Here is a 16,593-nt window from a genome sequence, read left to right as displayed (position 1 = left end):
AGAAGTTAGTAACTTGCCCAAGGTCATGCATTTGTAATTAAAGGTTTTATTTTGAGACAATCGGAGTTTCATATGCAGCTCTGAGAAATGCCACAGAGCGACCCTGTCTCTCCCTTTGCTAATAACACCTTGCGAAACTCTAGTACGATATACACGATATACACAAGCAGGACGCTGACAATGCCTGTCCCCACAGGGCGACCCCGTGTTGCCCCTTTAAAGTGTACCCACTTCCTTCCTCCTTCAAGGCCGTTTAGAGATCCTCCTCCGTCCATTCTTTAGGGTGGGTCCCCGGTGACAAATTCTCTTCGTTTTCCTTCACCTGCTGGTGTCCCGATGTCTCTCTCATTCCTGAGGGATGCCTTCAGTGGGCACAGGAACTTGGACTAGCATTTCCCAGGAAGCTCCCCACCACCTCGTTCTCCAAGTCCCAAACTCGTGTGCTCCCTTCCCTCTGCCTTCCAGAGTCTTCTCGTGTTTGTTTTCTACTTAATGTCTAGGTGTGCTTAGTAGAAGGAACAGGGGAAAGTATATTTAGTCGGCCTTCCCGGAAGCAGACATCCCACACGTGCATTTCAGTAAGTGACGGGATCTGGGTTCACACCCGGGCAGTAGAGGCTTAGAGCCCATGGACATAACCACTCGGCTTGCTGTCCCAGGCCACCTGAGTTATTCGAGTGTGGTCCTCTGGGGTCTACGCTCCCCCTTCGATGTCCCCACCACTATGAAGTTCTCAGAGACCACAGGCCACAATCTCTTCTTAGGAACGACAGTTTAAAGTCCCGTTGGTCCGACACAGACATCTTTGTAGAATGCGGGCCGAGCCCTCAGAGGTCCTGTGCTCACATTCTATTAGCATGTGAGCTGAGCCATTAAAATATGCATGAGGCCCACTTACTAAAGGCCAATTACTTGTTCTTCCCCTTCGTTCATCTATTATTTAGTGAATGCAAGTTACTAGGGATACGAAAATCATAAGTGCCTTTTAAATTGTGTTCTAACTTTGTACCAGGCACCTTGCAAAGCACTTTATATATGTTGGCTCCTTTTGAGCACATTTCCAGTCTCCCCGACCTCATCTCTCATTCCAGCCACTGCTGCGGGGAGTGGGGCCTCGAAGACTGCCCTCGGCTTCCTGAATGTGCCACTGGCCAGGGCCTCATCTCGGGCCCCACTAGCCATTTGTCTCACTTCCTGCCCCAGGTGCCAGCCAGCCACTCACTCAGCCCTCACTAACTTTCAAACTTGAAAGTGCAGAGCAGCTAACACACCGTGGACAATTCTAGGCCAATGGGGGCAAGAGCTGTGGCAGATTCTTCCCCTTCTTTCCTTGGGCATATGGTTCTAAAAATCCAATCCAGAAGCATTTAGAAGGTGCTTAGGGATTGATCGCCTAGATCTTCTCGGAGGTAGCCAAACTCTTATCAAAAAGGTAACAGGTCCTTGTTAGATTTTTCTTCTTTCCTGTTTTTACAGCCCTTGTCCTCATTTCTCCTTCCTGGATCACATTCCCAAGTAAACTATCCACATATGAACCTTTGGGGGAACCCAGGCGAAGACACTAGGTGCTAGAAGTGGCCCCAGAAAGCTACCTCGGGATGACGTTTGGGAACTGTCGATGACCCTTGGAATTCAGCAGCACCACAGTGCCTCGGACCTGACCAGGACAAGGTACAGATAGACAAAGAAACTGAGCTGTGTGCTGGCTGCAGCATCTGACCAGCGTAGGGGTTGACAGTAATTATAAAGATTGTGGGGTGGGCAAGCTTTTCTGAACAGCTTGAGAAACCTTGGAAACAGCCAATGACAAGCCCAGATCGGCCAAATATCAACTCAAGGCAAAGTCATGCCACCTCTGCGATAGCACTAAGGACACCCCTGTCCCTGTGGCTGCCAGGCAGTCTCCTGGAAGTCAGGCCTGGGAGCTCATTCCAGGATGAATGACTACAAAGGAAGTGGCATTCATTGCTGCAGCAGGCTTCCTGTGATAACCGGGGACCTGAGACCCGGTAGTATGGAAACACTGAACCTGGATTCCTCGGAACTCGCCAAGCTGGCAGGCACGACCCCTTCCCTGCTTTTGAAGAAGAGGCACCCCTCCTTGTTCAGATACCCTGCAAAGCCCTCGCCTGAGGCTCGTGCCTCATGAATGGATGCCCCTAACTCCTCGTTGCCAGCAGGACTATAAACAGCATCGGGCCTCGGCACTGCCCAAGTGGAGAGGGTCTGGTTGCTGCTCTGAGCGGAGGCAGTTTTCACTCCAAAGTCGCCGAAAGACCAGACTGAAAAGTAGAGCCTTATGGGGTTTCACTGGGGAAATACGAAGATGGACAGGGAAGGGTTCACCGACACAGGGCACCACCTGTAACCTGGCGTCGCCCGTTCTGGTAAGGACGCTTGGAGCCACGCTAACACTGCCAGGGATGGCCCCGTGAAGCTCGAACACGGCAATGTTCTAGAGTGTGTCCCAGGTGTCACTCTGGGGGGCCCAGACCTAGGTGTGAGCCTTACCTAATTCCAGGCACGCCCACAGAGGTAAGACAGCCCCTGTCCCTTTTCCAGGTGAGGGCACAGACGCTCAGAGGGAGGAGAGAAAACAAGCTTCTGGCCACCATTTGCCTTTTCTCACGGCAGGGTTTTGCAGGACAAGGCCAGGGACTTCGCGGCATCCTGTCCTACCCTAGCTACGTCACTCCTTTGTGATTTTACATTCTACTGCTCGCTGACAGACTTGTCACCTGTCATGAGTGCAGAATCCATTACTATTATCAATAGCAGTAATGGATAATTAAACAAGAAATGCACTAATCGCATTAAGCCATTTATTTAATTAATTTATTTTAATTCATGTAATTAGTTAATATGATAACACTTTCTTTCATCCAAAGACAGCCTGCAGGCTCTCCAAGCTCCAAGTATTATTATTAATGGATTTCCACATGTCGAGACGGAAGAAGCTTGGGGGAGCTGCTCAAAGTCACAGAGTTGCCTGGTGGGGGTCACCTAGCCTGTGGAGCAGCCTGCCCCCCTTTATCTGTTGATGCTGTGCGCCCGCCCAGAGGCTGTGCTCTCCCTGGCTCTCTTGCCTTTGCGCTTGCTGTTCTCACTTTCTGGAAAGCTCTCTCTCCTTACCTCCCCGAGGGTCAATGCCACCCACCCTCTGTGACTCCGCTTAGAGGTCACCTCCAGCAGGAAGTCTCCCGATGTAACCCTGCTAAGTTAGATGGTTCTCCAAAAGTACCCTGCAGAGCACGTGTCACTCTCACATAGTGTCTCCTGGATTAGAATATGAATTCTTTGAAAAAAAGGGCTGGGTTATGACAACATGAACAGCCACTGCCGCCATTCACTAAGCATCGGCTCTGTGCCAAGCATTTCCCAAGCGCATTGCAAAGACAGCCATCATCGATCCTCGCCCCAACTTTGCATGGAGGAAGTGGTTCCCTCCACCCTTCTTCTTTTTAAATAAGGGAACAGAAACATCAGGCGGTCAAGAAACTTGCCCAGGACCACCTATCAGAACTAGGATTCAAACTCACGTTCGGATGACCCCCAAAGTCAGCTCCCTTAACTACCAGGCTAGTCTGTCTTCTTTGTCCTTGAAGTCTCTGCACCTAGCACTGGCCGACTTACTAAATGTTCGTGCGATGAACGAATGCCCCAAAGGCTCTCTTAAATTTGGATTCCATAGTGAGAGAAACGGAAAGACCCCATGGCTGAAGGAGGCGTGGCCATGACAGGTTTAAAGAAATTCTGTCACTGTGTTGATCACTCATGGTTGTGTTGAAGGACATTAAAAATGTCACTACTGTTGATGGGATTACATTTTATTCTAAGGCTTAAAGCCACAAAGCCACAAACAAAAGTAATAATTCCATTAGTTGTTGAAAACGGTGATAATCCTGGTGAGTATGAATTTTATTGCTATGGTAACACTAAAGCCCAGAGATAATAAATAAAAAGTTCCTACACGTTGTGAGGAGTACATTTGTGGCTGATACTCCATCGAGCATCATAATTCCATTAGTACTTAAAAACTGTAATAATTCCCTTGACAATAATTTTTATTGCTATACCTGTAAAACACAAAGATAAATAATTTTGTCAACTGGAAAGTGGTAGTAATAACTCAGCTCTATTAGTGAGAGGCTTGTGGTTTGGTTTCAGTGTGACTAGCATCTTGATTTGGGGGGTGACGCCTGAAACGGTGACTCAAAAGCTGTTTGGATTCTAAGCCATTTCTCTCTTCCGTTTCTAGTGTCTTCTTGGCAAAGAAAGGATGCACTCAAAAGAGGCTGACGGTAAAAGAGGCTGACGGTAGCTCTGCCACTGTCTTGTGAGCTACTCTAGGGCTCAGTCTTCCGATCGCTTAAATGGGATGATATGGATTCTATTTCAGTTGAAACTAATATATGGAGATACAGCCACACATGATGGAGATGGTGACCTTGACCCACATGGAGCTCACGGCTTAGGGGGAAGATGGACGTTAATACTCTTCTCATACATGATTCGCATGTCAGTGAAGAATCCGTCACAAAGACAGAAGCCATTCTATGTATTCCAAGTATGAAGGAATTTAACACAAAAAAAATCTGAGGCTTGCACTGTTGGAAGGCATAGGAGTGAAGGGCGGGGAAGCCACCCCTGAGGAGCTGGTTTTCTCACACAGAGACCACTGGGAATCTCCCGTGAGCCACGTCAGTCTGCAGTCCTGAGGTAGGTGCCTCTCAAGAAGCTCACCTGGAAGCTGCTTCCGGGCTCACATCTGCACGTCTGTCTGGCCGCAATGCCCTCTCTCCCTTCCATGGACCACATCTCCCGTGAGCGCTTCTCATTGGCCAACACTAACCTGGAAGCACTCTGGGAAGGGGGGTCTTGGAAATGGCAGCCCCCAGCCTCCTCTCTGAAAGGCATGACAGTGATGCTGAGCTGGCCACAGACAACCCAGCATAATTAGTAGCTAATTGTTTTCTGGTTTTTATTTCTTTCTTCCCATCCTCCCACTACTCCTCACCCCCTGTCCCCACTTCCCTGTGAAAGCCATCGGCTTATTCTCTATATCTATGGGTCTGTTTCTGGTTTTTTTGTTGGTTCGTTTACTTTGTTTTATCAGATTCCACACATGAGCGAAATCATACGGTATTTGTCTTTCTCTGTCTGACTAATTCCACTTAGCCTAACGCCCGCTAGGTCCATCCTTGTCGCAAATGTCAAGATCCTATTCTTTTTTATTGCTAAATACTATTCCATCACGTCTTCTTTATCCGTTCATCTACTGATGGACAGCTAAATTGCGTCCACATCTTGGCAACGAACATAGGGGTGCATATATCTTTTCAAATCACTTTCTTTTCTTCCAATAAATATCCAAAGTGGAATTCCTGGGTCATAAGGTAGTTCTATTTTTAATTTTTTGAGGAACCACCATACTGTTTTCCACAGTGGCTGCACTAATTTACAGTCCCACCAACAGTGGACACAGGTTACTTTTTCTCCCCATCCTCGCCTTGATTCATTGATGATAGCCATTTTGACAGGTGTGAAGTGATATCTCATCGTGGTTTTAATTTGCATTTCTCTGATGATTAGTGATGTTGAGCATCTTTCATATGTCTATTGGCCATCTGTGTGTCCTCTTTGGAGAAATGTCTGCTCAGATCCTCTTCCCATTTCTTAATTGGATTGTCTTTTCCTTCGGTGTTAAGTTGTATGAGTTCCTTATATATTTTGGATATTAACCCCTTATGATACGTATCATTGGCGAATGTCTTCTCTCATTCAGTAGGCCATCTTTTTGTTTTGATAGTTAGTAAATTGCCATTTGATTAGAGACCTAAAGGGCAAGCGCTAGGGCCAGGAGAGATGTGTTAGGGGGGACCTGAGGGGCTTTAAGGATTCCAGGAAGGCTTCCTGGAGGAAGTGACATTTACCTTGAGAACTAGAGGACGAGTGAGACTTGGTCGACTGAAGAGAATGATGAGGGCCTGAGGAGGGAAGGGGAATAAGGAAAAGAATTCCCCACAGTGGGAACAGCATGTGCAAAGAAGGGCTTTGCTTTCATTAGCCACCTCTTGGGAGCTTCTTCTGCAACTCAGTGGCAAAACCCAGCCCCCCACCGGTGGGCTGGGAGTGGAGCAAGATGGCACAGAGGCTTTATTTAAATTCAATTATTTGGGTGACATGGGTTAATAAAATTATATGTTTCAAGAGTATAATTCAATAATACAGCATATGTATATATTGCATTGTGTGCTCACCACCGAAAGTTAAATTTCCTTCCATCACCATATACTTGAAGCACAGAGGTTTCTTGAGTGTAGTCATGGAATCTGCTCATGTCACTAAGTGTTATCATCCACAGACTTCACCATGGCGCTTATAATTTTTTTTTGATAAAATGTTTGCCATGAGTATAGCATCTCAGAGTGAATAACATGGGGACTGATTTTTTTACGATTTGCTTTCCTCATTTATTTTTGACAGTCCTGTCATATTTTTGACAATGACATACTTTCTTCTCCCTCCTTAGGACTGAGTCAGGCGCTACTACTCTCACCGATCTCAGATCTACGTTCTTCCACATAATCTAGTCCTTGATGAGAAAAATATTTAGAAGATAGAATAAAGAAGACCAGGTATCTGGGTGGTGTAGAGAGGAAGACATAGCGATCATGAGTTCCGTTTCGAACGCGTGTATTTCATGATATACCGGAAACAGCCAGATAGGCATGACAGGTGGCAATTTCTAAATTAGAATCCAGCAGTGGGGTGGGCTGGGCTGCAGAAGCAGATCCTGGAGACACGGGGTACAGGTGGTAACGGAAGACATGACGATCACAGGCGGAAATGTATTTGGGGCAGAGCGGAGGAGTTGGAAAAGAGCTTTGGGGAGCATCAACATTTAATGTCAGGTCAAGGACAGATTTAATGTCAAGTCAAGGACAGAGGACAAGTGTCCAGAGAAGTTGGAAGAGGGCTGCATCGAATAAGCCAATGGAGTCAACGTTTCAGGAACGAGGGAGGTCTGAATACTACCCGGGGTCTAGCAGCATGGAGAACCATGGCCACCGCAGTGAGAGCTGTGTGCCGGGGAGAGTGGGGAGGAGTCCAGACGGGCGTGGGGTAGGGAGGGGACAGGAACGGACAAGACGGGGCATGCAGGCAGCCCTTTGGAGCAGGATGGCAACGAAGGGGACGAGAGGTGGCGGCTGGAGGGCAGAGGGGTCGAGGATGTGCCCATAGTGGTGGTTTATTTTTTCAGAACATGGGTAGGGTCGGTATGTTCAGACAAAAAATGCATCTGAAAGAAGCAGCTTAAGTAGGAGCTGGAACTAAGCTCAGACAACCAAAGTGCCTGGGGCACAAACATAAAGAGGCACTGTCTCCTCGAAGAGCAGGGGCCTTTGCCCAGCCCCGAGAGAGCACGCCTCCCTAATTTTGCACCCGAGAAGCCTGGCCGGCTTCACAATGAACTAAAGGATCTTGGGGTCCTTGAGGTGACAGGCTGCAAAGTACAGGGGTGACTCTCTGAATGCCATTCTTTCCCAAAGGATAGCTCAAAAGGAAACGTTACCCAAAACTTTTAGGACTTGAAAGCTCTCTAGCCAATGAGTCCATCTACTTCTGTGGTTTTCCAGACTCTGCTTAAGTGGGAAACACGGCCTTCAATCATATACAGAAGGCTGACAAGTAAACAGGCAAAGCAGAGGCTCGGGTGGAAGCTGGGAGCCAGGAGCTTTGAGCTCCAGGCCCTGCAGCACCTTGGGGCATGGAAGCCTGACGCTCGGAGATCACAGTTTGCAAACCCCCAGTCCGGTCTGAGGTTCCCATTTCTTCATCTGTGAATTCACTGCAGCTCTCAGTCCAGCCTCTGGGGGTGTGAGGGAACCAAGTAGTAGAAAGCCACACACCTGAGGAGTCTTCTTCCAGTTGCAAAGCCATGTGGACTTTGCTTTCAACTAACCTGACACATTTAAATTAAATGTATTTATCTCTGCCCTGCCTTGTTCTCCAAACGATTCAAAGTAGTGTACAAAGATATATGCGTGATAACAGGATAAAATACATAATGATGGGTACAAGGAGATAATAAAACAGAAGAGAGTGAACAAAAGAAAGGTTTACATCTGAGGTGCTTAAAGTCCCAGCCACTTGCCACAAAGTGTCACAAATTCGACTGAGCTTTCTAGCAACTGAAGCGAACAATGCATCTAGCCCACGAGGGCCAGATAACTGAGGATGCCACTGTCCATTTACCAACAACACCACCATCAACAAGATCTGAGTTGGAGCTGCTAAACTAGCATTTGATTTGCAAAATTTTAATTTATTCATGACATTCTTTGAATGTTCTCATGGTATAAAGGGGGGGGGGTGGGTCTTACCTGCTCTTGACTGTTAGAAGCTGCCAGGTGTTAAAAGAGCCAGTAGCGACTCCTAAATCCTCTCTTCCAGAAGGTTGTGGGTCCTTGAAATACAAATGTGGAGGCCATCACAAGAACAGGAAGTGTAGCTCAGGACAGCTGAGAGACAGGGGGGTCGGTGTGTGACAGGTGCACCTTGTGGCTCTTAAGTCACAGACCACTGTGTTCTGACCCCAGCCATTCACCCAGGAGCCTTGGATCTTCATCTGATCTCCTAGGTCCACTTCCTCCTGTGAAGAAATATCTCCCGCTGTAAATTATTTATTCGCGAATTAGTTTATTCATCAAACATTTCATGCCTACCATATACCAGTCTCTTTTGCTTCCATAATCTCACTCAACCCCAGGACAGCCTTGTGTGGAAGGTGGATGTGATCATTCCCATTTTACAGACGTGAAAGCTGAGGCTTACGGAACTTAAAGCGACTGGCCCAGGGAGGCACAGCTAGTAAGTGGCAGAGCTTAGATATGAGCCAAGTCTCCTGACCCAAGTCAGGTGCCCTTTGTATTGCATTATGGGAACCAGGAGCACCGAGGTGTCAAGACTGAGAATCCGAGGTTGCGAGTGAGTCCCACACCAGGCAGACGTTCAGGACCCGGGAAGGTGAGGCCAGAGGACCAAGACGCTTGCTGAGCTGAAAGGGCAGACTGCTGTCCTCAGAGCATGGCAACAGAACTAGTGTCCTCGTGTGCAAAATTCAAGCGATAATCCCTCTCTTGCAGGTGTATTTAGACCTTTAGACCTGCCAGGTACATCGGCGCAGGTTCTGCACTGCATAACTCTGACGGGCAGTGTTCACAGCGGAGTCACAGAGCTGTGTTTTTATTATTTTTAGTCTGTATATGTATGAGCTTTCCAGCAGGTTAGCAGGGAAAGTGCATCAACAAATGGGCACCCTTTCCTCACACGCACAGATGCCAGCAGGGGCGCCCGCGTGAGCCTCAAAGGCGACAGTGTGTGCTTAGTGACTGGCACAGAAGAGGCCTTTGATAACTGCTGCTTTCCTACCCATTCTTCTCTAATATGAGAATTGTCAAACCCGCTCAGCCTGCCTCATCATGCAGTTCTGAAGATCACATAAGATGATGGGTGTTGAAGTGTTTTCAGAAGCACGCTGGCCCACTGTCAAGTGTAGGTATCGATCAGTCGGTTAAGGATGTGGAGGGGAGGGCCTGGCACCGAGGTGAGGCCCCGATCCACACGGGGAGCACGGTGTGTGCTTCCCCTCGTCAGCCAGGCCGCGGGAGGGGCTCGGGCACACAGATGTCGAAGTTGGGTGGGCAGGGCCCCGGGGGCGAGCGGGGCTCTGACGCTGGCAGAGATGACAGGGAGGGGCAGGCCAGCAGTGGCGTCCCTCAGACGCCCACGTAAAAGCGGCTTGCAGAACTTCTGTGGTGACTTATGCAAGGAGGAAAGGAGAGAAGCGGGAACACGAGGTCCACAGTGGAGGAGGGAGGGAGACGTGACGGACAGAGCAGGAGACCCGGAAAGCAGACAGATGCTCCCGAAGAGAAAAGGAGGAGAAGGAGGTGGGGAAAGGAAGTGAGAGAAAGGCTGAGTGAGGTGGAGCGGAGCGGAGCGGAGCGGCCGAAAACCGGAGACAGGACAGAGAGGGGAGAGAATCAAACGCAAGGCAGAGGAGCGTGAGAAAGAGCAGTGTGGGTGAGTGTGTGTCTGCGTGCGCGCACGTGTGTGACAGAGAGACGGACAGAGAGAAACAGACAGAGCGAGGAGGGTAAGGGAGGGGAGAGGAGAGAGAGAATGGGACCAACATTCAGACAGGAAAGGACTCGAACTGGACGCAGATGGACCTTTGTTTTCAGATCTCAGTTCTGCGGCTCGGCTGTGCCATCGCGGGCGGGTCCCCTAACATCCCTTGCCTCAGTTCCCTCATCCTGGAGGTATGGATAATAACCCTGCTTCTCTCTACCCCCGCCTTCCCATCCCACCCACTCCTTGGGCTGTGGCTGGCATCGGGAGACGACTGATGTCGCCTTTGGAGTCTGGCTGATAGGAGGGATGCTGTGACGTTAGTAAGAACAGTGGCAGGCTTTGTGCAGCTCCCTGGTTTGGCCGGGCTCAGCCAGGTCCCTGTGCCTGTCACGGGGCCCAGTAAGATGGAGAGGGCTGTCTGGCTCTGGGGTAACCACCTGCCTCCTCTCCCGAAATGGAAGGACCGGTTCTGGGATATTTTCTCTCGACCACTCTGAGGCTCTGACAGCTCAGAGGTGCCCTCCCTAAGCCAGGGCTGACAAAGAGACAACTGTGGACAGAAGCCCCACAAACCAGACCCATCTGGCTGTATTTCTCCCCCTCTTCTGTGAGTGTGAAAAGCCCATAAAACAATTAGAGCCCCATGTTGCCCTCCTGCTGGAGCAGGGCCGGTGTTTGTGCTTTGTCAAGTGTAATCAGTGAAGAGATAAGGGCTCCCCTTGCAGCTGTGGGAGGAGATAGGCAGCCCCATAAACCTGGGTCACCGGTGGGGCACCAGGTGAAAAGGTAAGGGGGAGAACGGGCAGCACCTGGCCCTGCCCCAGGGAACGTCTCCAGCTGGAATTCTGACCTGGGGGCGTTGCACAAACTCGGTCTGTGTGCACCTTCTCTGGTTCCGCCAAGGGGCTTGGCCCCGACTGGGGACGGTGGCTGGCTGGGGATGGGGATCAGGAGTTAACACACTTTTCAACGACTGACAGTAAACCTGGAAGCACAGGTACAGACAGACCATTTGTCAAATATTGAATCATTTCTGTCCCGAGTCCACAACTATGCCCCTGCCCCTCCCCCAGGACCACCCGACTGTCCAGCCCCGGGGGGAGGCAGGGGTGTCCAGGACCCTGCGTGGGTGCAGCCTGCGTCAATGCTTAGACACCAGGGATTAAATACGCTGAATATCTCCCCTGCCGACACCCTGGTTCTCTGAGCATGAATACCTTAGGGCAGAATGGCCCCACCTGTGTTTGAACGCAGGCGGGCCAGGGAGAGGGCAGAGCGAAGGGAACAGCCCTTTAGTGGCCCCCTGGGGACCGCCGTGCCTAACCACAGGATAACAAGACCAAAAAGTCATTCGCCAAACGTCCTCCAGAGCGTCTTCAGGAGAGACACTTGGGCAAACTGCTGAGGGTGAAAGCTGAAAGCTCAAACTCTTGGTCATCCTGAGAAGGAAAAGAAGTCAAGCAGTGCCAGGAGGCAGGGCCTGGCCGTGGTCTGGACATTCTCGCCCTTTGCGATAAAGTTCCCAGGAACTGATAACAGGCCGTCAGAGAACAAGCCCCTTCTGGGGTGACATGTGAACTGGGCAGGGAGACCGGTGAGCCAACAGTTTCTCTCCCTGACTCCAGATGTGTCCTCAGCCACCTGTGAGTGTCCTCCTCTGTAAAATGAGGGGCTTGGATCTGACAACCCCAGTTCTGCTCCTCCTCTGGCCCTCTGATTCTCATCCAACCTCTTATCCACTGGATGGAAGAACCATTGCTGGAAGAAGCAATTGCACCCAGCCGAGAGGTGGCGTGACAGGCCTCGAAGAGCACAGGATTAGAAGACAGACCCGGGCAGGGCTGCCACACGTCTGTTCAGGTCGTGCACCGCGCAAAGGTGCCAGTTGAGGGGATGGAGGGAGCTGCTGGGACACTGCCTGGGCTCCGCTTGCTGAGCTGTGCACAGGGCTTCATCCGCCTGGAGGATGCACCTTCTTCTAACGTGTACGAATGTGCCACAGGAGCCAGTGGCAGCTTCGAGCTCCAGTTCTCCCCCCAGTTTTGATAGCTCTATGACCTCAGGCAATTTAGAGAACCCGAACTTCGGAACTGTCATGATAGGAATGGAGATTTTCATTGTCTCCTGGCAGAAATGATGGCTGAACTGAGAATGTATCTCTGGTACTCAGCATAGCACCTGACACGTAGCGCGTGGGCAGCTAAGAGTTTCCTTCCCACCTCTTGCTACCTGGGTTTCTCTTGGAGAAACATTCCAGTGTTAGAAATAACCACCCTTTACCTGGTAATTCTGCCTTTAGGGACATGCACTGGTGTGGGAGCCCCCCTCCTCTGCCCCCTGCACCTCCCGATGGTATTGTCCCAGCATTCCATTTTCGCCTTAGAATGCTCAGCCAGGGCAGGACGTGCAGCCTCCATACACACAGGGAAGCTGCGACCAGATGGACATCTGGGTGAAGGCCTCACGTGATAATTGTATGAGTGAATATTCATTTTTGCATGTAAACCCAAGCACCATCGACAGATCGACAGGTAGCACCCTCTTGCTAACGGTTTCTACATCCTCTCTCTCCTCTTGGTTCTTCCATTTCCCACTTGAGAAACAAAGAGACTGAAGGGTGGGCATGGATCCCAAGCATTCAAGCTGGAAGGCCCCAGAGAGGTCATCTGGTTCCGTGAACTCATCAAGGATACGTGCAAGGCATCATCGGGCATTGTCCAATTATCGTACTCTCTTGAACCCACTTGCTGCCTGTTTCCCACCGTGCTGAGAACAAGATGCTCACACTTTTCTCACTGGGCATAATCGCCCAATTTTAGAGCTGGCGAGGCACGGGTGGGTGTCAACTAGGACATACTTGGTGGCGCTGCACCTGCCTGAAATCCTGTAGTGTCTTCTGAGTTATCCATTCATGATCGAGTCTTACCTTCAAGGCTTCACCAGCCCAAGACTTTTGTCCCTTAGACTTTGGAGAACGTGAATACTTCTGGAAAAATCTGAAACATTGCCTTGTATACATTGGGCTCTGCTCCCAAGCCTTCGATGGCTCTTTATTGCCTGCGGGATTAATTCATTTAACTGGCCCTTTGCTCTACATTCTGGGAGGAAAGATATCAACGACACTGTTTATCCCTTTATGGAGCTCACAGTCTGCTTGGGAGCAAAGGAGGCCAGTGAGGAAGGCAGAAGTGAGTAAAACAGGAGCCACAATAAATACTGAAGGGGACGTGGAGGACAGAGGGATGGCATATGCATAGGGACTTACGGGCCTTTGACCATGCGAAGTGTTTATTCCAAACTGTTATTTACAGATTTTTGAGACCCAAGAGGGAAAATGGGTTATCCAAGGTTGCAGAGAGGTAGAGCCACACCCTGGACTTAAACCCGAAACACTTGAGTCTGCATTGGGTCCTCTTGGCTCTATGTCCCAGTGTTTCTTTCATATAGTTCTTAATTGTTCAGCCCCCTCCTTCCTAGAGCACACCCACAGCCTGGCACTGTGAAAAGAACCCTAGGATATCGGGAGAGGGGACTGGAGACTTGAATGTGAATCTTGGTTCTCTGCTGTGTGCAGAGAACCAAGAGAATTAACCTGAGTCTTTTTTGCCATCTGTCGTTCATCTACTAGCATTCCGCTCCATTAGGGCAGGAACAGCATCTCATCCGTTCTCCTCACGACTGGATAGGGGGACTTTGAGAAGGACAATAACAGGTCCCAAGCAGAAATGTTCCGGTCCTCGAGAGACAAAACTGGGCAGGAAACAGGTTCAGAACGTGAAAGCACATGGAAGACTTGGGAGTAGATGAATGGAAGATGAGGGCGGAATGTGGGGGGAAAGGTCTTTCGCATCCTTGACTCTCTCCTAGTCTGACACCTGGTAACTGTGGAGAAAATGTCTGTTGAAAGGGGATGTTTGGCAAAAGGTTTGGTCAGCTAACTGCATGGGTCTCTCCTGACCTCAGAACTGGAGGGTTGATGGGTCCCGCCTCCCAGCACATGAGGGAGATTCTAGCCAGTCCCGGCCTTTGCTGTCACCTGTACGACCATGAGCAAGTCACCTCCCCTCTATAAACCTCAGTTTCCTCCGCTGTTAAGTGGAGCTGTACTGATTCAGAGTTTACGGGAAGGGTTCGATGAGGTGATGTCCATTCCAGGACAGCACATGGTAGAAGGTATCACCTGGGCACACCTCACTGACCAAACACCTCAGCCCAGGACCCCCAAATCACATCAGCGAGCGGTGGAGAGCAGCAGGCGGGAGCCTTCTGTGATGAATTACTGTTGCTGTGGTAATTGGGCCTTCTAAAGGCATTTGCCTCATTTTCTCCCCATTTCCCAACAGGTGGCGAGGCTGCAGGTAGTACATTCAGGCGTACAAAAAAACCAAAATGGGATTGTTCGGGAGACGGGCTGGGCTGGCTAATTAAAATGGTGCATCTGGAGATGGGGTTGTGTCTCTCCTGAGAGCCCAGGAATTATGGGAATCAACACTCAAACATCAGCAGACGCTCTCTGTACGAGGCCCTGGGAATCAAGGAAGAGAGAGCCAGTGGAGACTGCAGTCAGGTAAACGGAACCTCACAGCCCACAGCGAGAGGTGTCTCAGGAGCAGGACCTCCAGGGTCTGCGCAGGGCAGAGGGAGCTGGCTGAGACACAGAGGAGGGCCACCTGGGCCAGGTGCTGACGTGGGAGCAGGAGGGGGTCAGGAGGGGACTCCAAGCACAGGAGAGTGCCTGAATCGGGGCCAACAGACAAAGGCTGGCAGAGAAAATGAGCCCCTCGGCTCTCCCACAAGGAGAGGTCCCCACGGCCAATGGCATCACAGGATAGCCGAGCCGGAGCCAACTCAAGGCCCGTTGCCTGAGAGAGCAGCCCAGTGGTCACCTGACCGTCCACTTGGCTCCACACACTTCATACCAGACTTCAGGTATTACCCAGCCCAACCCCCTCACGTCGGAGATGTGTGCTTCCCCCCATCTGGCAATCACTGTCCCCCTCCTTCCAGGTGAGTGCAAGGGACACCTGCTCTGTGAGGCCTTCCCTGACTTCACTGGCAGACATGCTCAGACCTCTCTTATGGAACTTACGCGGTGTACTGGGATTACCAGTCAGTCTACTTTGGCACTCGACTCTCAGCTCTCTGCAGGCAGGGACTGTGCTTTTCATGCGTTTATCACAGTGTATAGAACCTGGAAGGTACGCAGTTCACCACAGCCACAATGACAGTGATGACAACCAGTTACGGGGCATTGCCTAGTGCCAGGCATGACGCTTAGGGCTAGGCTCTGTATGTCATCACCATCCACAGAGGATCATTATTCACTTTATTCACTGCATCCTCTGAAGTAATGCTACTACTTATCCCTGTTTACAGATGAAGGAACTGAGGGAGGAAGTGACTTCCCCAAAGTTAGCTAGAACTTCAGGGCCAGGATTTGAACTGTCTTCAGTGGTTCAGACACTTGTCCCCGGCCAGGTCAATGTTCCTGGATTTTGGCAGCAGCTCCCCTGGCCTCTGACCCCCCAGCTCTTTGGGCAGTTATGTAAGCCCCTGCTTCTGTACTAAACCTTTATGCCTGGAACGCATAGAGACCAAACTGTTTTCCTGACCAAACTCTGACCAATACAAAACTTAATGCCCAAAAAGAACACTGACGTTTGACTGGACTATCGATTTATGAAAAGTGTTGAAATTTTATAAAGAGATTTCTTTATGTTCCATTAAGTTCCCAGAAGGGCTGTGTGCTGCTGAATTCATAACACATGCCAAAAAGGAAGCTGAGCTCTGGGGACAGACTTGCTGGTGGCCCTGACTGGTAAGCCAGTGGTGGCCCACGACCGTGCTTCCTCTGACCAGGACTGTCCGCAGACCATTTTGTCTGGAATCTCATTTGAGGGAAAGAGAGAAAAGTACAGAAGGCAGGAGACGGAGGAGACACACTGACCAGACTGCTGACCACCCAACTCTCACGCTGGCCCTGACAATAGGCTGCGCCACCTACAAGCAACCGGGTCTCCCAAGAACCACTCATTCCATCCCAAGTAGGCGTGGCGGGCCAAAAAATGGTCCCCAGAAAATATTCACTTGTGACTAAGTCAGGGATCTTGAGAAGCTGATCCTGGAATTTACTGATGGGTCCTAAATATAATGACAAGTGTCCTTGTGGGAGAGGCAGAGGGAGATGCGAGACAGACACGCGGAAGTCAAGTGAAGGTGGCGGCAGGAGGGCTTCGGCAGCCACCAGACAGGCGCTGGACCGGTCCTCCGAGCCCCGAGAGGGAGCTCGCCCTGCCCGCACCTCGACCCCAGACTTCCGGCCTCCACGACTCTGAAAGAATAAACTTCCCTTGTTTTAAGCTGCAGAGGTTGGGGTCGTTTGCTACAGCCGCTCTGGGAAACTGAGGCAGTCGCATACGCTTGAGGCCCTCAGAGAGCCTCCGTCACTCATCT

This window comes from Pteropus medius, unplaced genomic scaffold (genome assembly GCF_902729225.1).
Source record: "Pteropus medius unplaced genomic scaffold, Ma_sr-lr_union100, whole genome shotgun sequence".
Lineage (NCBI taxonomy): Eukaryota > Metazoa > Chordata > Mammalia > Chiroptera > Pteropodidae > Pteropus > Pteropus medius.
The sequence above is the reverse complement of the archived record's forward strand: the minus strand, read 5'-3'. Positions refer to the sequence as shown.